Source organism: Aphelocoma coerulescens, chromosome 3, assembly GCF_041296385.1.
Source record: "Aphelocoma coerulescens isolate FSJ_1873_10779 chromosome 3, UR_Acoe_1.0, whole genome shotgun sequence".
Classification (NCBI taxonomy): domain Eukaryota; kingdom Metazoa; phylum Chordata; class Aves; order Passeriformes; family Corvidae; genus Aphelocoma; species Aphelocoma coerulescens.
Window position 1 is genome coordinate 90,977,058 of NC_091016.1, and position 24,345 is coordinate 91,001,402.

General features: G+C 40.4%; 2 long non-coding RNA genes across 2 annotated transcripts; both read left to right on the top strand.

Annotated features, from left to right (window-relative positions):
* Positions 1 to 6,170: 6,170 nt before the first annotated feature.
* Positions 6,171 to 11,343, top strand: LOC138107352 (uncharacterized). The gene is made up of 3 exons (XR_011149432.1): positions 6,171 to 6,301; positions 6,395 to 6,488; positions 11,155 to 11,343. It is a non-coding gene; the product is annotated as an uncharacterized lncRNA (long non-coding RNA).
* Positions 11,344 to 21,439: 10,096 nt separating this feature from the next.
* Positions 21,440 to 24,049, top strand: LOC138107353 (uncharacterized). The gene is made up of 4 exons (XR_011149433.1): positions 21,440 to 21,523; positions 22,778 to 22,963; positions 23,282 to 23,450; positions 23,975 to 24,049. It is a non-coding gene; the product is annotated as an uncharacterized lncRNA (long non-coding RNA).
* The last annotated feature ends 296 nt before the right edge of the window (positions 24,050 to 24,345 follow it).

The following is a 24,345-nucleotide window of genomic DNA, read 5'->3' on the forward strand; positions in this document are numbered from 1 at the left end:
CTGCCATGCTTGGTGAGACTTTTTAGAAGTGTTCTTCTCTCCCTATCTGTTAAAATGAATGTAGCACTTAAGGTGTTTGTCAGTTATCAGCAGGCAGAGAGAGCAGGGAGACAGATGGCATCATTGCACACATTCTGGGAGAGATCTCCCCTCTTCCAGGACACTGGCATAGCAAGGTAACAGTGAGCACCTGAGTCACTGAACTATGCACATGCATTCTATAATATCATGACAAAGATAAGGTAATAGTGTGTACCTAATGAAAGAGTTTTTTAATATAACTTGCATTACTTTCTTCAGAAATCCAGAAAATCCCTGGTTGGGCAATAATGCAAATTGTGTGTCTCAGATGTGTTCTTTTATTGGGGGGAAAAAAATAGAAAAAGAAGGTAAGTAATGAAACAAAAAGCATGTGCTCAGTACTACTGGCACAGAGCAGAATAGCAGCACTAAGAAGAGCATCCCGAGTGTGCAGGAATTGATGAGTGTAATTCTTGCTGCCACAGATGGCATCTTTACAGCACTGACTTCAGTGGGACCTTTGGTGATTGCAACACATCAAGATTTCACTGTTTGTTCTTGCTCTGGCCCGCACCCACTTGAAATTTAAATACATAAACACTTAAATAAAGCCACTAATTTCAACAGTTCTATCCATGTGTGAAAACTTAGGTGTGTGCTGAGCTGGGATTGCCTCTCCCACGGCACCCACTGTGCTGCACTGCTTGCTACTGAACTGCATAAAATAATCTTGTTCACAGGCTTGTGGAATGTCAGTGCAGTTGTTCAGATGAGTGTTCAGATGAAATAATTTCATCTAAAGCCAAAAAGAGATATTACTGACAATAATATAACAGATCCCAGAATCCACTCTTTGGGGCTGAATTTTGTTGGGATGGACTCTGAAGACTGTCCTATCTTCATGAAAGAGATGTTCGAGTTTAAATCGATTGAGAAAGTTTATTTGGTCAAATGTATCCCATCTGCTATATGGATACTGCAAATAGAATGAAGGGCTTCCCTGGCAGATTTTGTAATATAATTAAACCAGTTTTTGAACTCAAGGAAACAAGACAGGCTGGCCAGATGGAGCTACCCTGAGACCTGAATGGAATTTATTCAACTGATACAAAACTTAATTCCTTGCTCTACTCTCTGGCTTCCTACTTGGGAATTTGAGGTATGCTTCAAACCTGACTATTTCACTTTTACCCAAGATGGGAATTGCAGTGCTGTAACTCCTCTGGAACCAGAAACAAACTCCATTTACCCTCAGTATTGTTGGTGCCTATGCCTAATTTTTCACAATGGGGATAACAGCACTTTCTCCTCTAGAGATCATTTTAGGGGACATAGATTACCAGTAACAAGTAGCCCAGATACGGCAAAAACAATTGCCATACAATTTTTGAAGACAGTTAAGTTTGTGCATTTTGTGCATTTAGCTCAGATGGGTGAAACCATTGCGTGACAAGAAGAGCTCTGAGTTAATGAGAAGGCCTGATGGATAGCCTTTACCTTCCAGCTTACTCTTTCAGGGGAAAAACTGTTCAGTGTTTGTCTGTCAGCAGTTTTGCTTTTCTCCCTTATTCTTGTGAACTCTTGCAGTCCCATTCGTCTGTCCACACATGATTCAGGCCATGATGGATGAATTTTTTGAGCATGATAGTGGAGTTGAGAAAAGTCAAGACTCAGACCAAAGTCCAGGGGAGTTTTTGTTTGCAAACCTTTTGGGCATATTTCTGTATGAAAGAGCAGAAACTCTACCAACTTGTTTTTGTTAATGGACTATATAAAATCGAAATTACACTAGGAAATATGAAGAAGAGGAAAAAATAAGGAGAGAAATTATTAAGTGTGGGCAAATTAAAGAAGCCAGGATATTTTTCATTTTCATAAGAGGAAAGTCTCATTTTTTTTCAGCTTGCTTATGAGACTTTTGGTGATGTTATTATCATGTGCATTCAGTACTTCTTAAGAAAAAGGGTCTCGGGGTTCAACAGAATTTCCCCATGGTCATTGTCACTAGCTCTAATTTGTTTGGCCCCAGAAAAGGAGTCAGACATTGTTTAACCAAAGGACAGAAATTCAAATTTATCTTTAATCCTTCATATTGTTCATATTGTCTCACTCTGTGCATGCTGCCAATAGGAAGGGAGGCTGTGTTAGCTGCAGAATAAAGAGATGTTGTATTTGTTGGCAAAGCAATTTCCTAATTATTTTCTTTGTTCTGCTTTGGGATTTTGTTTCTGAGGTAAGATCCAGAGATATTTCTTGGAATTTTATGGACTTTTGGCCTAGAATAAACTGATGTCTTGAGATTTCCAGCCCACCACTTGGATGAGAACATATAGATCTGCATGTCAAAAGAAAGACCTGTCTCTTATCTGCTATCCTAGAGAGGATTTATTGCCTTGGAAAAATGAGCTGCTTCCAGTTCTCTTGGAATAGTGGCATTCCTAAGCTTGCTTGTTGGCACCAGCCAAGCAAATGCCAGGAAACTCATAGTATTCTTAGAGGCACAAAGGTTTTGCTTTGAATTTCCTGTAGAAATTCTTTAAAGTAACACCCTCTCTGTGATTTACTGCTCTGAAAATTTGTCTAGCAGGCTGGATATGTTCAAATAAATTATTAAAGAAAATCTTTTGCTGTTTCTAAGGTGAAGTTTATTGGTTTGGAGTTTTTTTAATAGTAGTATTTATATTAAACTAGGACTTCACTATAACTATGAATGTTATAAAAAGTGTATAATTTCCAAACAGCATTTTTCAGCTCTTTTTTTTTTCCCCTCTCAATTATGGTTCTCCTACATCTTTAGGACCTGTGTCCAGCTTGTGAAAATATGTGAATTTTGATAAAACCATATCTGTAGTTTTTCCATACACTGTACTTTAAAAATCTTGGAATTGGATAAAGCTACGGATGTGGTCCCAAGTTATACAATAAACTGCAAATTTTTTTTGTATAACCATATAAATACCTTTTTCTCCCAGTCTCACAGTCATGTGATTCTTTGAGCTTTTCAGAACATTGTATTTAATGCAAATGATCAAGAAATGTGCATTATGAAATGCTGGAGCCATGAGGATTTTTATGTACATTTTTCTTTAAGGATTAAACATACTTTCTGAAGAGGCTTTTGGCACTTCATCTTTCCCACACTTATTCTTTGCTTTTGTTCCTGAAATGCTGTCAGACAAAAACCCCTGAACTACAAAATGCATTTTCACTTCCTGAACTTCAGTGTTTAGTGGACTTACAGTGGAACACCTGCTATGTGTTCCAGTTTTGGAAGCTTTTTATGTCTGCATCTAATTCTAAGCATATATGTGTCCTCATACTGCTGCGTTGCAATGCTTTTAGCTGTCTTGCTGAATTACAGACAGAATGCTCAGAAATAAACCCTTGAGTATATGTAACTCACCTCTACATCTTCTTCCCCCCCAAAACTGGCTCCCTTCTCTCACTGAATATTTTAAGTAATCTTGATCAAATTTCAAAAACAATATGAGAAAAGCAAAATGACAGTAAATTCAAATCTACAAGTATTCAATGTTTTGGTGTCACTAAAGAGGCACAAGTTCATTAGCTACCTAATATTTAGGGGAGTGCTTCAACAACAAGAACAGAATACTGGTGATTGGATCAATGGAAGTTAAATATATCTACATTGCTGCCTGGATTCACTTGCTTCCCTGCAAACCAAAAAACTTCTATAAAATTAAGTAATTTTCTTCTCTTACTGTAGTATCTGACTGTGCTTGGAAAGAAGGAGTCAAAAATAGGTGCAAACTGTGATCTTTGCATTTAAGTTTTCTGCAGAAGAATCTTGAGCACAAGTGTGTGACAGCATCTGTCTCCCCAGCTTTGAGTGTAAGTGAAGAGGTGTATCACTAACATGAGTTCAAACATCAGCGTCCTCTATTTTTGCTGCTTGGTGAGCTGGGCGAGACAGCATGTTAGCTTTTCAAAACATACAAAGAATATCTATCATGTTAAACTATGAAAAATGCAAACAGAGAATATTCAGGATTCTTCCCCAAAAGCTGTGAAACTTTGAGTGGGCACCATTAAAGGGCTGGGGAGCGATGAGGATGTGTCAGCAGCTTCCCCCTCTCCCACTGCAGATGCCTTTCTGCTGGGACTATCAGCCTCATCCTCACCTGAGCTGCCCCACAGGTATGTCTGTGTCACCCATGTCCCCGTCTGGACTTCCTGGATTTCCTGGGCTGACCATGGATGCCCCCAGAGCTAGAGATCGGCCTGTGGCAGCAGTGTCTTGGCTGAGCCCACTGCAGCCCCATCCTGCCCCCGCAGGGTTGTATTGGCTCTGCTCTTGGCCTTCCTGGTAGAGATGTGACTGGGACCTACAGCTTCTTTCTTGAGGGATCTGTCTTGTGCCACCTGGATAAGCAACTCTGCAACATGTGGTTAATTCTGCTGTAAGAGGTTGCAGCTGCTCATAGCAGTTTCTCCTGTTGAAAGTGAGGGATTATTTAACATTTGACATTTGTTCACTGTTTAACTGAGATTACAAAATGCCAATGTGTGCGTGTGAGTGTGTTCTCTGGTGCTCATGACAAAATCCTTGGTGGTAAGGTGTGCGAGTTATTGACTTGTGGCCATGTCACTGAGTCACCTTAGGAGCCCTCCAAAACAAGGAGCCCAGGAACTGACAGACCTGTATTGTTTTGCTTTAGTTCCCCTACAGAGATCAAAATGGGAAATATTGTGGTACCCTCAGAACACTGATTTGATTTTTGGTATTAATTATTGGCAAGGCTGGATTTACAGAGTAGGTTACTACTCCTCTCCCCAGGAGAGATATGACATTTCCATCGGTTGTAAGATGTGATTTATGGAGATTCCAGGCATAATTAAGACCAGAGATGATCTGAGTTTTAATAGTAAGAAACACCTCTTTTCTGAAGGCATCAGCTGTGAGTTGCCCTGCAGTCACAAGAGAGAGAAGAGCTTTCTTAGGACACAGAAAGGGAAGAGACAGCCAGCAAGAGGAGAAGGAAAAAAAGATAGACCTTCCCAGTAGTATTGCAGTCCAAATTTCTCTCCCCTCCACGATACCAGGCTGTTGTTAATTAATTAGTTTTGGGAAATACTACATTCCCATAGGCCCTGTGTCAGTGTCATCCTTGTCCCTTGTTGTTTTCTGGTAGCTGCTTTCTAGGTTTCTCCAGACAGTTGTTGCTTGCCTCTCAGTTTTACAGATGAGAGAGCTGCAACCTGAAACAGTAGATATGTTCCTCTCCACTCCTGTTACTCTGCTGTATGGAACTCTGTTCCTCCTGATGTACATCATACTGGGAAGGAGCCTCCTTGCAGGTATTGAAGGCCTTGCCAATGACATTTGTCATCCTCAAGGAAGTGCTGCTCAGCCCTTTGCATCCTAACAGATTTTGGGGAGAAAACATACTTCAAGCAAAAGGTCAAAAAGGAGCAGCTGCAGCAGGCTGATAGCCAGCTGTGATAAGAGATCAAGCACAGCTGAACAAATGCAAACATCCAAACAATGTGGAAGCAGCAGTTCATGGTAAGTCATGTAAAGTAGCAGGCAGCTCCTTCTGTCCTGAAAGTTCACTTGATCTTGACACTAGTCTTTAATTATTTTCCCAAAATTGTCAAGTTTCAGGTCTGTCATTTTCTATAACAAACATATGCCCTTCAGAGCTGGCTCCAAGGAACAGAAAGGTAAAATTACTCTGTCAGGAGGGAGCTCGAGAATCACATGAAAGAAAAATCAAACCAACAACTAAGGAACCTCCAAGCTGATCATTCCAATGAAAAAGCAGCTCTAAGTTGTGCCAAAGGTTATTGTAGAGTTGTAAATTTCAAATATACCTTGAAATCTGCCTGCTTCCTCTGCTTGGAACATGGCCACTACATTTGCTTTGAAAGCTTTCCTTTCAAACTGTTTGCAAAAACTCACCATATGGAATGACAGCTTTTATAAAGTGCTATGGAAATGGAAACTCCAGTGCTGTTTTGTCTTCACAATGCTTGTCTTTCCTTTTTATTCCCACAGAAATACTCAAAGCTAAAAATTCAAAACAGAACTTATTGTTATAAGATAATGTATATAATTTCTAGCAGTCTGCTATCTGTGTTTTTCCTCAAATACCTCAAACAGCTGGTTAAAGACTCTGGCTAGCAAGCTTAGAGTGTGGATCTAACCGCACTGTTCCTGGCTGTGCAGTTCCTTAGAAGCAGGAGCCCAGCCTTAATCTGTGTCCCCACAGGATCTTTTGGCCAAGTGCATATTTTTGACGTGATTCTTCTTTACCGGGTATGTGATAATGTATTAGTATTTTATTTATTGAAATTTTAAAGGTATGAACACACTGCTTGGTTTTAAAAATCTCATTCCACATTAAAACAGCTTCAGAATAGATGAACTGGTGCCTCACTCCAAAGATGAGGTGAAAACTGGAAGCTTCTTGAAGAGCAGATGGCAGTACAGGTTAACACCTAATGTAAGTAAAGAGTACTTGGTTTCACAAGGCTTTTTTCCCCATTTTTTTCCTACTTATGTCTATAAGAGCAGGTAAGGGGAGGGCTGGGGTAGAGATTAGGGCATTATCCTTTGATTATTCGACTGCCAGCATTCTTTTGGCATGATTTTGGTCACTGTAACCAACTCGTGTCTTTGTAGTGCTCTGACATGATCCAGGCACAGTCTGGCCCAGAATTATTCCTGATAAACAATTTGGACGGGGATACTCTTTTGTGCAAGAAAAGAGAGGCAGATGGGAGACGGATGCAAACTGAGGTATAAAATCTGAGTCAGAAAATGCAACTTTGTTGTAACCTTTGATTACCAGGTTTATGTAAAAACATCTTGTTGGCTTTAGCAAGGGACAGGTCTGATCCTTTGTTGCATCTTTGCTTAAAGTGACTTCATCAAGCAACTCTCTATTATTTGCAGCCACTTCTCTTTACTTTCTTTTCATCTTTTTTAGAGCTGTAGTTTCTTTCCATGACCTCCTTTCCTTGGTTTGCTGTGCAGTGTTTGCTTCCATGTCCTTGACTGTAACTGCATCACTAAACAGTGATAAACTGGTTTACAAAATTTGTAGGGACCTGCAGTGAGGGCTGGTCCCCTTCTCAGCAGCCATGGCAAACTGTTAACATTAGCAACAGTTTATTAGTCAAGACTTACCAAAAAGGAAACTGGACTGTTTCTTAAACCCAGTGTAGCCACAGAGACCAAGAAGTTTCACCATCTCTGTCTTAGGGTGTGATGGTCAACTTCTGCTGACATCAATGGAAAGATTCTTCTTTTTGAAAGAACCACTGAACTGGACCATTACTCAGAAGGAAAAGTCACAGTTATTAAGTCACCCACGCCTTTTCTTGTGTTTTGCTTGGAAATCTGAACTGTCAGATCTTCTGAGAGCAGATCACGTCTTAGGCTGATGGATGGACACAGTGTCTGGTTGTTTGGTACACCCCTGGTCTGCTGCTCTTGTTGCTTAATTCTAGACTGTGTTGATGCACTCATGACAGAGTGCTAGCAATGAAGTTGCACAGTTTGATATGGCAGGTCCAGAATGCAGTGTTGTTTGCACTTGGCACAGATGCAGATGTAACTTGGAGATCGTTATAAAATTACTAGTTCTTTTTCAAAGATGAAGTTTCTTCTGAGGTGGCAACTGCGATCTGTTACCCACCTACATCTCTAGCAACTAGTTTTCAAGTGCTAATCTGTTTTGCTGGATGTCACCCAAGCATGACAGTTGTGGTGAGAACTGAGTCAGAATCTCTGGTGGCTCTGAATTGTCATCACATGTGTCAGAGCCTATACCACAATATCCCTCACTTCTCAGAATAAGCTTCCAATGGTCTCTATCAGGGTCACATCCCTGTTTGAATCCCAGCAGTCAGGCCTCCCCTCCACATTTATGTAACTTTAGATCTCATGCTAGATTTCCATTATTTTCCCACAAGTACAGCAGGAGGAAAGAATGAGATATTAAGATATAGTTGAAATGTTTTGCGTCTTAGTTGTGTGAATTTCCACCAGCTTTACTGAGATGTAGCAGAGGTGACTGGTGAAAGCTGTTAAAATGCAAAGATAAGATGAGCCGTAACCCGCTCTGAGTCACTGAGCAGCAGGGTCAGCAGCAGAGCTCTGTTTTTCCAGCCAGTTTAATTAAAAAACATAAACTATCTTGGCTCACTTACTTCATCCCAAAGCCTAGTCTTCCCAGAAGCAGAGTTTTCCTCTTTACTAGCACTCTGTTAGGTAAAAGGCCATAACAGAATGTTTTTTACTGAAGGAAGAAAGCAGAAATGCTATGGTCCAATTTGAAAAGCCTGACTAACTTGTGCACTACCCTTTTCTACTCAAGCACATCTAGCATGTGCTGGCCTCCTCTAAGGGCTGTGGGGTCCTGCTGGAGGAGTCAGTTGTTACTCTCCATGCCCAAATGAGCCCCACTGGCAGTCTGTGGGCTCCAGAGGATTTTGATATGTAAGAAGGGATGAGAACTTCTGGAGCCTCTGCAGCTCCCTTTGGAAAAGAGTCACTGTTCTCCACTGGGGGAAGAAGGATCTTCTGAGTTATTGTTGAACTGCAGTTACTTAGGAAGAGATTTGCTTGCACACCTCTTTTCACTGGGCTGTGCTGGCCCTCAGCTTGCAGTGTATTTAGTGGGTTTCAACTCCTTGGATGAAGTGGAATAACAAGTGGGATTTGCAATCAGTCACGGGAAGGATGCTTCCGAAACAGCTTTTTTCTCCCCTAAGGAGAAAAAAAAGTTTCTTTTTCACAATTTTGATTGTGAAATTGTGTGAATTGGCACCTACCAATGAAATTGATTGTGAATTGGCACCTACCCTTTGGGCATTCAGTGTATTTGGGTTTCCAGTTGTTGCATTTATATTTTTATTAATTTCACAGCTCCCTCCTTTCCTTTAAGTTTTAAGCAACCAGGTTCTCCTCCTAAGGCAGTGACTGCAGGGGGTTTTGAACTTGAAAAGGCAAAGATATATGATGAATCACCACAGTCTTTAGAAAATGAGACATCAGTGGGAACTTTTGATTTTGGCAAGTTTTTAAAATTAGACACTTTTTTCATCAGTAACCCAGCTGCTACCCTTAATCTAACTGCTCTGGGACGTTCTGTGCAGCAGTCCCTGCTGTCTGAGAACCAGGACTGAGGATTTTTTATAGCAAAATCTCTCCCAAGGGCCCATGTCATGGGACAATTTTGCAATTGTAATTGAATTTAGTGTAACAGCAGAAATTCTACTGAGCATGTTTTTACATTGGGTTGAGGGTATCCTCACTGTACTGCCTTGGTTCAGTTTCCCAGTGACAATCAAAGTTAGGCATGTCTCTTTATTTTAAAATATGTATCTGAATTTGTTTAGGGAGTGTTCAGCTATTTTGATAGTACCTTCACCATCTTTTAAAACTAGGTAAGTATTTCTCTACAGTGACAAATTACGGCAGCTTAATAACAATTTAAGGACCTACAAGGTGGTGAAAAATCCTAAGGGTTTGCTGCTGCCATGTATTTGGAATGAGATGGAATCCATTTTATTGCCAGACTTGTGTTTAGCAGTAACAGGTAAAATCAAAAGAATACAGATGTGGCTGTTGAAGGTGTCCCTGTGGAAGCTGAGCGGTTGGATGGGTGCTCAATGCAATGGGCATGGGAAAATCCACGGCAATGAATTTGCTACTCGTGATCTGAGTAGCCTTTTCCCCCATATCATGGCAGGACTGATTACAACATCAATAAGTGAAAGAGTTCCCTGTTCTTTTTCTTTTTATTCATAGTAATAATAAGAAACAATTATTTGCAGGACACATATGAACTATAGAATATGTGCTTATACACCAACATATATGCACAAGTTAAGGTGACAGATTAGTTAGCAACTCTATGGCAAATGTAGGCAAATGTCCAGAAGCCTTGGTCTGTGAGTTCTCCTGAGAGAATACTCTGTTCTGAATCACCAGCCAGGCCTTCTGCTTCAGCAGGGTTTGTCAGCTCTCTCAGCTGGTGCTCCAGGTCAGGTCTTGATCATCTGTTTGCGATAACAGGCACGGAAACGCCAGAAGGCACAGATGAACTCCTCAGAAGCAAGCATTCTATTTCTATATAAATATCCCTTGCAATAAAGGGAAAGGAAGAGAAAATACAGCAAATCTGTTACACAGTATCAGCAGAACTGTTGCTAAATAGAATGTTTTTATGAGCAGTCGGCAGATGCTGAGGCTCATATATTAGCTTAGTGACTGTAACAAATTACAGTCATAAGACTCAGTTTGCTTTCACCATCTTGTGCTTGTTTTAATGACAAATAAAGATCTAGTTTTCAAGGGGGGCCTGTTTTAGAGGTTTTTTCTGTTTGTTTTGAGGTCAGTTTTTTCAGTGAAAATTCATATTCCCTTCTGGCATTCAGCAGACTGCAACTTAAGTCAACAACAGAGAGCTTTGCAAAGACCTCATTATCCTTTTTCTGATTTACTGGTGTGACTTTGCCCTCTCTCTATACAGATAAGTTCCTTAAATCTCTTTGGAAGCTTTTGTCTTTAGACTCTTCCAAGGGCAACAACTTAGTGAATGTAATACGTAGCTAGTCTAAATTTTACAATAAGTATGTTTTTAGGATTCTTTTCTTATTACTCAATGTAATTTTGGGGCTCTGTGGATGAGTGTAATAGTCTTAACTAATCAGTTCAAAAAGTGATGGTTGTGCCTGAGGTCCAATGAATTCCTGTTGTCCAATTCATGTCAAAGCAAGTTAGTAGAAAAAAACTTCCATCGAGCCCAGCAGAATTGGATCAGGCCTTGCACCTTTGACAAAACTCACTCTTGAAGAGCAGTGAATAAAATTATAATTTGCATTTGCTTGCAAAACTGGGAAAGGAGAGCATACTCTCTGCAGCTACTAAATGGAGCTTATGCCTGAATTGTTTCTGGTTTGAACTGCAAGGGAGAACACAACGCACTGGCTACACATGGATCTGGTCATTGTCTGCAATAATCCAGATAGAAAAGGTTTTACTCTTTCAGACAATTACACTTCTCTCCAGATATCTAAAGGAGATAAAATAAGATCAGGAAGAGAGACATTTTTCATTATTATCCCACTACCTTTTATCCGTTGTAACTCTAATTTTAGGACAACAGCTCTTTCTGATGAAGGGTCTATGTACCACTGCTATCAGCTGAGAGATGCTCACGTTGGGCAGAGCTTTTACTGTGCTCTGGCTTATCCTCTACTTGAAAATGCGCTGGACCAATGGCATTTGTGGTGAACTAAAGCAACCTGCAGAATGCAGCCTACAAAGAATAAGTAGAGGTTGTCTCAGACCACGGGGGTCTGAAGTGTATATTTATATATGTTGCATGCTTTGCCCATGTATACAATCCAATGTTAATAGAAATAGTTACTAACATGGTAAAATGAGTTGAATTGAATAAATGTGGAGGTTTGACTTGCTGTTTTCACTTACAAGACACAACCAAACGTGAAACATTCTGCTGATTTTGTGGCTGACACCAAGTTGGCTGGTGCAGTATGCTGGAGGGAAGGGGTGACATCCAGAGACACCTGATAGCCTTGAGAGGTAGGCTCATGTGAACCTCAGTAAGTTAAACAGGGCAAAGTGCAAGATCCTACACCTGGGTTGCATAATCTCCAGTGTCAATACAGACTGGGGGTGATCAAACTGAGAGCAGCCCTGACGAGAAACACTCAGGGATATTGGTGGAAGAAAAACTGAACATTAATCAGCAATGAGCACTTGCAGCCCAGAAAGCCAATCCATTCGTGGGCTGCATAAAGAGAAGCGTGACCAGCTGGCTGAGAGAGAGGATTTTCCCACCCCTACTCCACTCTTGTCAGATGCTACAAGATAGAGTAAATCCATGGGAGAGCCACAAAGATGATCAGAGGGCTGGAGCACTAGAAGGTTCCAGGAAGAACTTGTACCGTTTTTCCAGGTGCTGAAGGGAGCTTATGAGCAAGACAGAGAATTTTTATAAGGGCCTGTAGTAATAGCACATGGGGCAATGGTATTAAACTGAAAGAGAATAGGCTTAGATTGGACATGAGGGAGGTATTTTTTTATGATGAGGGTGGTGGGGCACTGGCACAGGTTTGCCCAGAGAAGCTGTGGATGCCTCTTACTGGAAGTATTCAAGGCCATGTTGGATATGACTTTGAGAAACCTGACCTTGTGAATGATATCTCTGCCATGGCAGAGAGGTTACACTAGATGATCTCTAAAGGTCTCTTACAACCCAAATCATTCTGTGATCCCAAGGTTTTCAACTTCTTGTTCTAGAAGTGTGTGAAAGTGCAGTAAATGGTTAGGAGTTTTTTGTGCTCTCCATACTCTGGTCACACCTCGAAAAGCACAGAACACTTGGAGAGCATTAATCTTTTGTAAGGCTGCATTTCATTTGTAACATCTGGTGTAAATAAGTAAATTCCTTTTAGATGCTGAATTCCTATTATTTTTAAATACTTTGCAAATTTTCCAATATTGTATTATTTTCCTTGCTTGTGGCTTATCTTTGACTGCAGTAAATGAATATCATGTGTTTGGGATAGGAACGCCCTCGTTTTACCTGAATGGAAATTACTCCTGTGTGTGTGCCTTTTCAGCATGAGGTAGTTTATGATTAAACAGCCCATTTCCATAAAGCGCCTTATTAACAGTTTTCCTATTTGAGTTTTAATTACAAACCCTTGGAGAACACTTCAAAATGTATTTAAAGAGCTTTCAAATGTTTGGATGAATGGATGAGAGCTGTCCAGTTCCCTCCTGAGCCAGGGAACTTGCCACCCTGCAACCATGTGGGGCAGTACTCCAGTTGCAGGGTCTGTTCCTGGTGTTTTTATGGCCACAGGCTTTACTGCCTTGTTTGTTCAGTGGAACAGAAAATCCCATGAAGCATACAAAAATATTTGCACTCTGTTAGCACTTTGCTACACTATGAAAATTTAGGTAGGGGGCTTTGGAATGCATTCTCAGCAGGTGAAAACTGGTAGGGCTTGGGTGAAAGGACTGGTGTTTTGCTCTGCAGTAGCTGTGGATTTGCCACAGTCCACTAGGATACTGAACATTAAATAAAATCTCAGAGTAAATGTGAGGACAAGTTTTTAGGGAGAGCTATTATCTCACCTCTGTTTGTTACTAGTGAAAGATTTGTGGAAAACAGATGAACTTTTAGGGTGCTTTCAGAGAAGTGTTTTTGTGCTTGAAAACTTATCTATTATCCAGTGGCTACAGTGAGTGTAGATATTACTACTCCAGCTACACTGGAGTGTAGATATTGCTTCTCCTTAAAAGAATTTACTTGCTCTTATATGCTACAGCGAGTAAAGTAATGTTTGCTTTAAAAAAATATGTTGGGAACCAAAGATTAATTATCACTTATACCTGTCTCCCTTCTACTTTGTATGTGGGAACGAACTTGCAGACAACATTATCCCTAAATTAAAAGAAATGTAAACTGACAGGTGCAAATCAGGGCTGTACAATTTAATCCTCATTGGAGATGATGCTTTTCACATGAATTTGTATAAAAACAGCTTTGGGATCCTCAGTTCAGATTTTTAATCAAGAATGAATTGCAAGTGATACTTGCTCAATTGGACAGAAATCATATTCTTGGTCATCTGGCAAAGGCCTTGGTTAAGTGAAGTGTATAGAGTAAATTACTGACAGCACAGTGCATAAAAATATTCAGCATTTGGACCCATAACCAATGTTTCCACTTCAGTTTTAGTTTGATCTGATCCTGTGAGATACTGAGTAAAAGGAGGATTGGGTGCCCACCAGACAGAATTCACCATATCCCTAGGCTGAGGGTTGTATATTGGTTTTGTCTCGGTGATATTGAGAACAGCTTTCAGCTCTTGAGACAACTTACATCTTTGATGCACTGCACCATGTCGTGCTGAAAGGTAGTGGTGAGTCAGGATTCTTCTACCTCCAACAACAATATTCGAGCAAACCTGGATAAAATTAAAAGGTACCAGCTGCTGGGCTCAGCTGTGCCCTGCAGTGGGTCTGCTGGAGCCAGCTGGAACCCTCTGCAGACCCCACTGCCAGCTCCTCCCCGTTTATACCTAACACCTTCCTGTCTTCCCTTTGCCCTGCCTTCCTGGTTTGTAGATCATGAACATTGTCTTCCAAGCTCTGTTTTGCAGAAATATTTGTCTGTACAGGAAAGCGTGCTAAATAAACTTGTCACTCCAGCAGGGGATGTTGATTCAGTAATAGCTCATATCATCTCCTGTTGCAGTGGTTGGTTTGGTTTAGCAAGCTGCAGCCTTCTCGGGAAGCGCTGCGGGGCTGCTCAGGACAGAGCGGCCGTTCCGCTCCCCCTTAGTCCTTCCGGACGGCCCCGCGTACCTGCTCCTGCTGGCCTGCAACACGGTGACAGTAAAGGCGGTGAGAAGGGGCTCTCCCTGTGGGCCTCACGGGACTTTTATTGTTACATGGTGACAAGCTGATCCCCAGAGGCAGAGAGACCTCCTGGTCAGGGACCAGGGGATTTTCTCAGGGGCTCAGGGGCGGTACATGAGTGGAGTTGGGGTAGAGGAGCCCATAGGGAGAACCAGAGGGAGTGGCCAGGGTTAGGGGCAGGGGAAAGGGGAGGAATACAGCACCACAATCTCTATTTGGATTCTGTCTAAGGCTTTGAGACTTCCCCTCCCATTAAGAAATAAGAAGTTGTGATGTTTCTTGGCATTCCTGGAGTATAAATTGTGTCAAAAGTGGCAATAAGTGGAGGTGAACAGGGCTGGAGTTCAACTGTAGCTTTGTCTTTCTCACTAGAGGGACATCTCCCAGGCCTTCTCTATCCCCACGTAAGATTCATCTGCAGCTTGCCAGGCAGTTCTGGAACATGCAGAGAGGATCATGGTTGAGGCAGAGCAGATCTGCTGTCCTTCAGCACAGTAAGTGCCAGAGTTTAATTTACAGTGTGTGTTTCTAGCAGATGAAAGAACAGATTTGAAAGGGATATGAATGCAAACAAAAATTAAGACCAACACTTTAAAACCCAGCCATTGCATGCCCATGGACTTACAGTAGATTGTTGGAAGCATTCCACATTTCATAATCTCCAAAGGGAGCGATGTTTATTGAGTGAAACCACTCTTTTAGCAGTTTTGTTCTGTAGCAGAAGGTGTAGCTTTTGCACCTATATTTGTAAAGGCTGGAGAAAAGGTTTAGCTGCACTAAATTCAGTAAGGTTTTCCCACATAGGATTTAGAACCAAAGAAGGGTCCCGAAAAGTATCTGAAAAAGAATAGAGGTACATACTGGTATTGGTTGACACCTTCAGTGGATGGCCTGAAGCTTACCCTTGTCGTACTAGCACAGCCAATGAGGTGGTGAAAGTTTTGCTTAATCATATAATACCAAGGTTTGGGGTTCCTTTAGGTATGTCCTCAGATAGGGGACCACATTTTGTTGCAAATGGGATTCAAGAAGTTAGCCGGAATTTGGGAATTGCTTGTGATCTCCACACACCTTACAGACCCCAAGCCAGTAATAAGGTGGAATGCATGAATGGGACCCTTAAGGCACAAATTAGCAAAATTTGTCAAGAGACATCCATGACGTGGGTTCAGGCCTTGCCTATAGCTTTACTGAGGATCCGTATACAACCAAGGCAGAGGGATAACATCAGTCCCTATGAAATATTGTATGGCAGGCCATATCAAATTCCACATGTTCCAGGTGACATTCACATGAGGGGGAAACTTGATTTGCAGAGATATCTAATGGCTTTAGGTTCTACTTTGCAGATAACACATCGTGTTATCCAGACCCATAGGACTGGACACCCCTGCACATCCCTTCCAGCCTGGAGACTGGGTCCGTGTTAAGTGGTGGGACAGTGATCCTCTACAGGCCAAGTGGAGAGGACCATTCCAGATTTTGCTGACCACCCTCACCACAGTCAAAGTTGCTGACAAAGGACCCTGGATTCACTAGTCCAGAGTTAAGAAGGCTTCTGCTCCTGAAGCAACTGAGAAAACAGAGACTGATACAAATGAAGATGATGTAGTTTAAATGATTTTTTCCTGTGCTTATTATCTACACAGTCAGTAACCCTGGCTCAGGTTTGGAACTAAATTTTGCATATGATTCTAGTCCAAAGTATATTCAAAGACATTCATTTGGATACAAAACTAATAATTAACATGTAGACTGAAGTGAAAAGATCAACAAAATTTGTTTACAATTTGAGAATTAAACTTAGATCTTACATTGGATAACATTCAAAACTGATAGTATCTTCCACATCCTGGTTTCATGGTTACCAAACTGACCCTGAATTAAAGATTGTTTATAATGATTGTAATTATAATTCTTGTTTATAGATATATACTGCTGTGAGACATATTATTAGTAGATATTTAGAATATTTGGAATAGAATCTCAGCAAGATAGAGGCTTTGTCAAGCCTCTAAAGGGGGGGAAATGATGCCTTAGGTTTTAACTTTTATATTTTTCAAATTCTGTACTGCTTAATGTGAAACTATGAAAGTTTCTTGTAGCCTGTTAATTTCTGCTCTCGTGCTAGGTAGACAAAACAAAGCCTCTCCAGGCCTGCTCTTCAAGGACACCCAGACTGTCCTAGGCCCAAAAGTATAAACCAAAGAGCTGCTAAGGCGGGGGGAGGAGGGGGGTGGGTGGGTGGGTAAGCTGAGGACAAAACTGAAGCTTTAACTGGAGAATTAACCCTGATATGCAAATGAACCAAACCCATAAAAGTGTGAAGAACTCGTGACCTGTTGTCCATCTTGGGGTCCATCTTGGCAGCAGCCTCTGGCTCCCCAGGGGGTACCTTTGAAGGCCCTTCAAATAAGCACCTACCTTTATTCCCTTACTCCTGTCTAGTCTGTTTCTAGGAGGCCTCTTAAGGCATCACAACCAAGGGACCCTCCTTGATTCATGTCATCACACCTTGGAATCCAGAAAACGAAAGGATTAGTAGCTGCAAAAAATAATCTAAAAACTTGTAGTAGCCTTTGATTCTTTCAAACCCAAATTTTACGTAGGACTGAACCACAAGATAAGAAGACATCTCACTAGAACTTATATAAAGGTGAGATGTGAAGGAAAAGTGTATTTGAACTTCTGGCTTTTCTGGAGAATTGCTGTGACAGGCTCAAGCTGTTGCTAAGAATACAACAGGAATTTAAAGCCAACTCAAGGATCATATGACAACCTGAAATTCAAATTCATTAATGGAATAGTAGATGTTGTTTTAAAAAATTAATTTATCAAATGAAAAGATCTGCAAAAACATCCTCAGGTTACTGCAGTGTAAATTCCTTTCCCAGATAAGTTTGATCTGATTCACAGAAAATATGAATGTTAATCAGAACACTAAAACATATCTGCTTAAAAGATTTGGTTTTACTTTGTAATTGATCCATTTCATGAAATAAGAAAAAAGGGAGCAAGAGGAGAAATTGGAAGGTAATTCTAACACAAAATCTGCATGGTTTTACATAATTTGCAGTGTTTGTATATCTTCCAGATAGTTCCTTTTTATTTTAATTGATTTTCCACATTCTATGATATAAATGCCTTTGTGTGCTTTCAGGTCTTTTTTTTTATATTCTTCTATTTTAATGTGAATGTGCAGTAAATTTAAGTCCAAAAGGTGTTACATTTAGATGTGGGACATCAGTTTAGAGGCTGCCCGAGGTGGAAGTTCAGTCTGTGGCCTTGGCAACAGTTTTCTGCTGAGCTGAGAATGCAACATCCTGGCAAAGGTGGTTTCGGGTACATAGGTAATTCCTTTATCAGGTAATTAAAGCCAATCTCTTGAAGTGCTTTGCATGATAGGACCTGAAGTTAAACTGAACTTTAATTCCTGTTAGGAAGCTGTTGTGGTGAGAAAGCCCCAGGGAAATTGCATCCATACTGACCTAAGTTTTCCAGATGACCTGGGTCATTTCTGCTCTAAATCTTGCAAAATCTGTTTCTCCAGTAAACTGATGAAATCTGGTTCTGGAGGTATGCTGGACATACACTATGAGAATATAATCCAGACTCATATTTGCATGTTAATGGTGAATACTCTTTATCTGAAGCTCTCCCTACTGCTTTCTCATGGCTTCAGTTTGACGTCTGAGAACAAAACATAGAGGGAGTCTTTTGTCCCCCTATTGCTATGTAACTGATGACAGATAAGCTTTCAGTGTAGCATATATTACTTCAGGGGAAAGCTTATATTTAAAGATTATGGCTCCTGAAAATTGAAATGAAAGATCTAAGTACCTGAGGAAATAACATGCCAAGCCCTGAAAAGGGAAGTAAGAGACTACCCAAATGCAGATATTTTTCAAGGAAGTACTGCATTACTATTCATCATTTGAAAGGAATAGTCCAGTACTTTTTCTTTCACCATGTACTTTTCTATGTGTCTTGGTTTAAAGGGTTTTCATAGAGGTATGTATGTAAAAAACCTGAGCTGTTGAAAGTTGTTCCTCTGGACCAGACCATTAATATTCCTAATGGATGTGAACAAACTGATTATGGGGGAAGCTCTAACACAGCAGAGCTTCTTGTTGATGGAGATGTTGTTCCTTTATACTTGTGGATGCTGTAGTCAACTTTTATTAAGGGGGATAGATAAATGGATTTTATATAACTTGCAGCTCTAGGACAGCAAATATTCTTTTAAAAAAAATCTCTGATGCTTTTTGCCTGCAGTAGTTGAACATGATAGAAATAATAATCAATAGTTATAAAATTTCTATGAAGTGATCAATCTGAATGTTTAGCTTTAAGCAAGAGAGCAAAAACATTGAAAACTTGAGTGATATGCTCAAAATCACAAACACAGTGGCAAAATCTGAAATCAAGACCTAATCTGAGTTAACTGACTGTGCTGAGACCCCACTGATCCTCTCTAAGAGAGGAGAGATATAAAAGGTTTGCAAACATGGTAGATATTCAGAATGAGTTTTGAACCCAAGTTGCCAAGTTTGACATCTCAAAAAATTTCCAGGTTTGATCCTTCTGCCTTGCCCTGTGAAGAAAGAATGAACTGAATGAACAGAAATTATTTTGGTGTAGGGTCTATCTGTTGCTCTGTTGGACTATAAATGGCAATTACTTTTTCTGTGATCTGTGTTTCAGTGCCCTACTGACAAGTGAAAGTGCGCAGAAGTAGTGAAGTTTATTGCAAGCACGAATGAGCAACTGCAGAGATTATTCATTGCACCCTGCCACAGCTCAAACACAGAATTAATTCAGTGCAGATGCTGAACAAATGGTTTGAATTTTGTTGCAGAAGATCATACTAGTGACTGCTGACATGGGGAATAACCGCTGTCTCTGTAGGACTGAACGTTACTTGAACAAAAATTCAGGCTGATGTGTTTTGCCATTTTGGATCCTCTTCATTAGCAAGGTAGCTAGGCAAGGGGATCCCCTTTGCCTGGGACTGTGCCACAGTCACTTTGCTTGTATCCTCTAGCTATCAAAACTTGAAAGAAGAAAAGAAAATGGCTTTTTTTCAGCATTATGTGCAGTGCTATTTGTCCTAAAGAGCTTCACTGGTATTGATATACTGGCTTGAAATCTTCATCAAGACATATTGTAAGTCATTACCGTAATGTCCACAGGCTTTGAAATGCTCAAAGGATCTGTAAAGATAATATATTGACATCAAAGCTTCTTTCAAGCCTAGTTTCCAAAAGAATCAGGTATAGTAGAAGAACATAATATGTTTGCCAAAAGCAGCAAAAAGTTTTTTTGGAAATAAATCTTTCCCTTACATCCATGCTTGAACAAATTAACCTGAAAAATTAATTTTAAAATGGTATCATAATGATAATCCCTATTGGACAAAGCTTATCAGAGGGAGAGAAATAGAAACTGGGAAAACAACTGGGAGAGAATCAGACTAGAAAACTTTCTCAGCATCTTCTGGATTAGACAAGTTCATTCTATAACATTCAAGGCAGAGCTGTGGTGAGAGGGAGAAAAATGGAGAAATCGTAGCTATGACAAATGTTCTCCTGATGGAGCCACGGTTTTACTTGGTACAACCAAACCTGTTTCATCCCACAGATGGGGGCTGTGGAAAGCATCTCTCATGCTGGCAAAAGAAATTGCCTTCATGGTATGTCTCCCCTTTGTGTAGTGGCTTGTGAGATATCCTATGCCTCAGCCTACATCATGTGGAGGAATTACAATTAACAAAGCCTCTACTGAATTAGTGTAAATATATGCAACATGGAAACCAGGAAAGGAGTGTAATGGGAGAAACAAAATAGTTACAGATGTTAAGGGATATGAACCTTGAAAGCAGTTAATTGAAAACTGAAAGGAGCTAATATAATAATGAGAAAAGAAAGAATAAGTGAATTAAATGGAAACATCAGGGTAAAAAGAGAAAATATTTCAGAAGAAACCTACAGGTACAGATAAGTATATCAAGAGGACACTTATTGCTTCTCATTAGAAGTGTGTTCTGGAGTACAACTATGAGCTGCTTTTAATTCTTTCTAGGGCATTGAAAATTCTGTGGGATGGAGACACATGGTGATTTCTTGTGGAAATGCTACCTAATGTTTATCCTGAACTGATTCAAAACAAGCCATCCAAGCTTAAAGGAAAAGACTGCTCAACACTGGAAGTTTTAAGTGGCCACGTGTGTACTCATCTGATGGGAGGAGATAAGTGTGCCCCGTGCTTCTGGAGGATGCATGGCCAAGAGTAATCCTGAGTGTCATAGTAAGCAAACTTCTACTATGATTGCTATGGTGCTCTGGCATTTTAATAGCAACTAAAGGAGTAACCTGCTCAGGACCCACTCCTAGGAACAAAAATAGGCAAATACGCATCATGATAGGTTATTTTTTCCCCCATTTTATCAGCCTCTGGAGACTAAACTGCTGAAAGTGCTGTTGGTCAAACTGGCAGGCAAGGGGGCTAATGGCTTTCAGCCATGGTAGCTGGTGGGATCCAAATGAGCAGATGATGATGGTATGGTGATGGTTTCCAGCTCTGTGAAGGAAAACTCCTGCTGATTTGGAAGTTCTCCTTGATGAACACCACATGTCTATACTGAACTTTCTCTTCTATTTATTTTAAATTTCCTATGAAAGTAATTTCTCTGTGAAGGGGTAAGGAAGCGACGTGCTTAAAAAGAAAACCTAACTGCCGTGCTTAGAAGTATGTTTATTCAACTGTGAAGTTCACTGTTGAAATAGGGATTGACAGATGTTAGCCATATTTTATCAGTACTCTCATAAATGCCAGGACTAGAAATGCTCAGGAGAAGCTGATGCCATCAGCTCTCAGCTGAACATGTACTGAGAAGATTTATTCTTGCTTTCTTTTCATTGTGCTTTTCCCAGACTTCTCACAGCAGGTCTTAATGAAAAATATTCCAAATTTCAGTGACAGTTCCAAGTAACTGACAGATGGAACAAAGCGCACCAAGAACTTGATCGAGGAAGAGGACACCTGAGATAGGATTTTGGAGAGAGGCAGGTGATTATCTCTGATACTGTGATCCTCATGACCTTCTGTCAGCTTGCAGCCGAAGCTGAACCTGCTTACACTGTGTTGGCAACCTAGTCTTTGACTTTCTAAGCAGACAAAGTTTGACTTCTTCCCTGTTCAGAGCAACTTTCTTTGTGCTAATAGTAATTATGGAGCAAGCATTCCATGCCTAAAACCTAAGAGGATGCCAAACTTGAGCTTTCTTCTGTCTGCCTTTCTTGTAGGTGTGACTACAGTACGTGATGGGAAAATGGCACATCTCCCCCAGGGTGGTCTCATGCACCACATGCAGCAGCAATGGCCTTTGTCCTCAGGCTGCCACCATGTCCCTTTAATGCAGCAGCCCAGCCCATCTATTGCTCTGTCTGCTTGTGAGATATTTTGTTTGATGAGGGTGAGGATTGCAAGGCAAACCCATTTCAGGACAGGAGAAAGCTTCCCCTCTGTTACTATGTCCCTTTGCCTATAAATAATTTGACATTCATTGTAGCATGTGAGCTGCAAAATGCTCTTTAATTTCGCCAGATGGGGATTAGCTGAACAACCTACTAGCTCATGGCTTGTACAGTGCAGCTCCTGGTAAGGAAAGTATCCAGGAGTGGTTCTTAATAGAAGGGATTTTCCAGTTTTATATCTCTTCATGACCTATCCCTGCCATCTTCACATGTACACACACACACACACACACACACACAGACATCTGATCAATACTCTTAATACTTTGATTAAAATCTTGAGAAAAGTAGAAAGACTTAAAGATTCGTTCCAGATCAATGCTGTGTTTAGCTGCCTAGTCTGTTCATATTCTTGTCACATAATATTCTGCCTCTGATAAAGGAATAGACAACCCATCTGACTGATTAATGGGATGCAGTTGCACATAATGTTGTTATAAATTTTTACACTGAACCGGTCACAAACAGCATAATGTACAAACAAGTTTTTTGTTAAAGGAATTTACAAATAACTTCTGCAAAAGTACATGAAAAAGTTATTTCATAACTTCACTAAGATTTATAAGCAGCGAATGCAGGTAAAATTCATTGAAATTGTGATTTATTGCAATTACTTTATTTGCTGTTGGATATATTTAGATATGTATGCAGAGAGAATGTGGGATTTTATGAAAGAGAGAGAAATAATTCAGTGGGTTTTTTTTTGTTTCTATACCAACAAAATCCATAGGCAAGCTTTGGAGGCAGGGAAAAAAGAGAAAAATAGCAGAACTTTTATGTTTTCCAGAAGTGCCTTGATGTATCAGTCCTTATTTACTGCACCTCATAAGAACTTAAAAGGAAGGTTGGAGATATTCTTTTCCTACTGGGGTGCGCTGAATGGAATTGCTGTGGAGTAGTACTTCAGCAGTATGCAGGAGAGTGATGTTCACCACAACTGGTTGAGAGATGATGCTTCTGCTCCAGAGCAGAGGTAAGGCTACATGCTTCTCCACCTCTTTGGGAATCTTCCTACTCTGGAACATTAGCTTTGATCCAGAATTTTTGAAAATCTGTTTAATAGCAGTGCAGAGAATGAGTTGCAGAGCCATTTATAACAGCCAAAATAATTCAGTCATGACCTCTTCGTGTTCTCATAAAGCTGTTTTTCCCTCGGCATCAGGAGATGAGTCAGCAGTAGTGATAACAAGAGTTAGAGAAATACTGGAAAAAACAAGTGTCCCAAGTACTTTGGCAGTGAAAAATTAAGCTTCAAAGTGATTTCTTCATGGAACATTTTTTCTCCCTCCAGGACACCAAATTGACTGACTGTATTAAAGGAAGAAGAAAAAGAGGGAGAGGGAGAGAGAGAGAAAAAAAACCAGGACTTGGATGATATTTCTCAGTGTCTGCCAATATCTAACATGCTTTTGGAAAAGTTGCATAACACAACCTACCAAGAGAGCCCTGTTTGAATAGAGGTTAGTAATCCTTTCTATTTGGTGCTATGTTTGTGGTTTTTGCAGAACTGACCCACAGGGCCTCATTTTCTGACTGGTATAACAGGCTGTATTGTTTCTTAAGCCTATAGGGATCAGGAAGTTGTCCTCTGAATGCATGCCTGACTAGAATTTGCCATCAGTTTACCAGCAGCTGGATTATTCTTCCTATAGGACACTTTGAGTGACGGAAAACTTTAAATGTTCTCTTTTGTGAAGGAGAGTCTTTGCCTCCAGTGTTCATACATATAGGTAGAATGTCAGGGAACTTGCAATATGAAGTGTTATGCTCAAAATAATTTAAACAAGGACTGTTGCAAAGGTTATTTTCTGGTTTGCAGCGTCTTCAATATAATTTCTTTAGATATTTTAATCTACTCTGCATGACAAATTAAAAGCAGTGTTGCACAAAGTTTTTCATTGCAGAGTAGAGTTAACAATATAAATTTTCCAATGAAGGAATGTAACTTCTCATATTTAGCTACTTTTGTTTTCACGGCCTTTAGGTAACAGCTATGAAGAAAAAGACAAGGAAAATTTTTGTAAAGTAACTTTTTGGGCCTTCTTCATGACAACGAGAGACAAAACTGAGGAGGCATATTCCTATGTGTTAGGAAGTTTGTGTCCAGGAACCTCTCCAAGGCTGATAACAACACTGAAAACTACTGCCTGAGTCTGAAGCAGGCAATCTGCCTTCTGAATAACAGTTAAGCATGGGATAGAACATCATCTCTTTCCTGAGGTTTGGAGCCTACCTACCACCGAAAGCTACTGTTTTTACAGTTTCACTCATGTGACAGACCCACCAGAGTCCCCTTGCACAGACATAGGTTGTGGTGCATGGTCATGCCACAGCTCTCACAAAAATCTTGTCAGG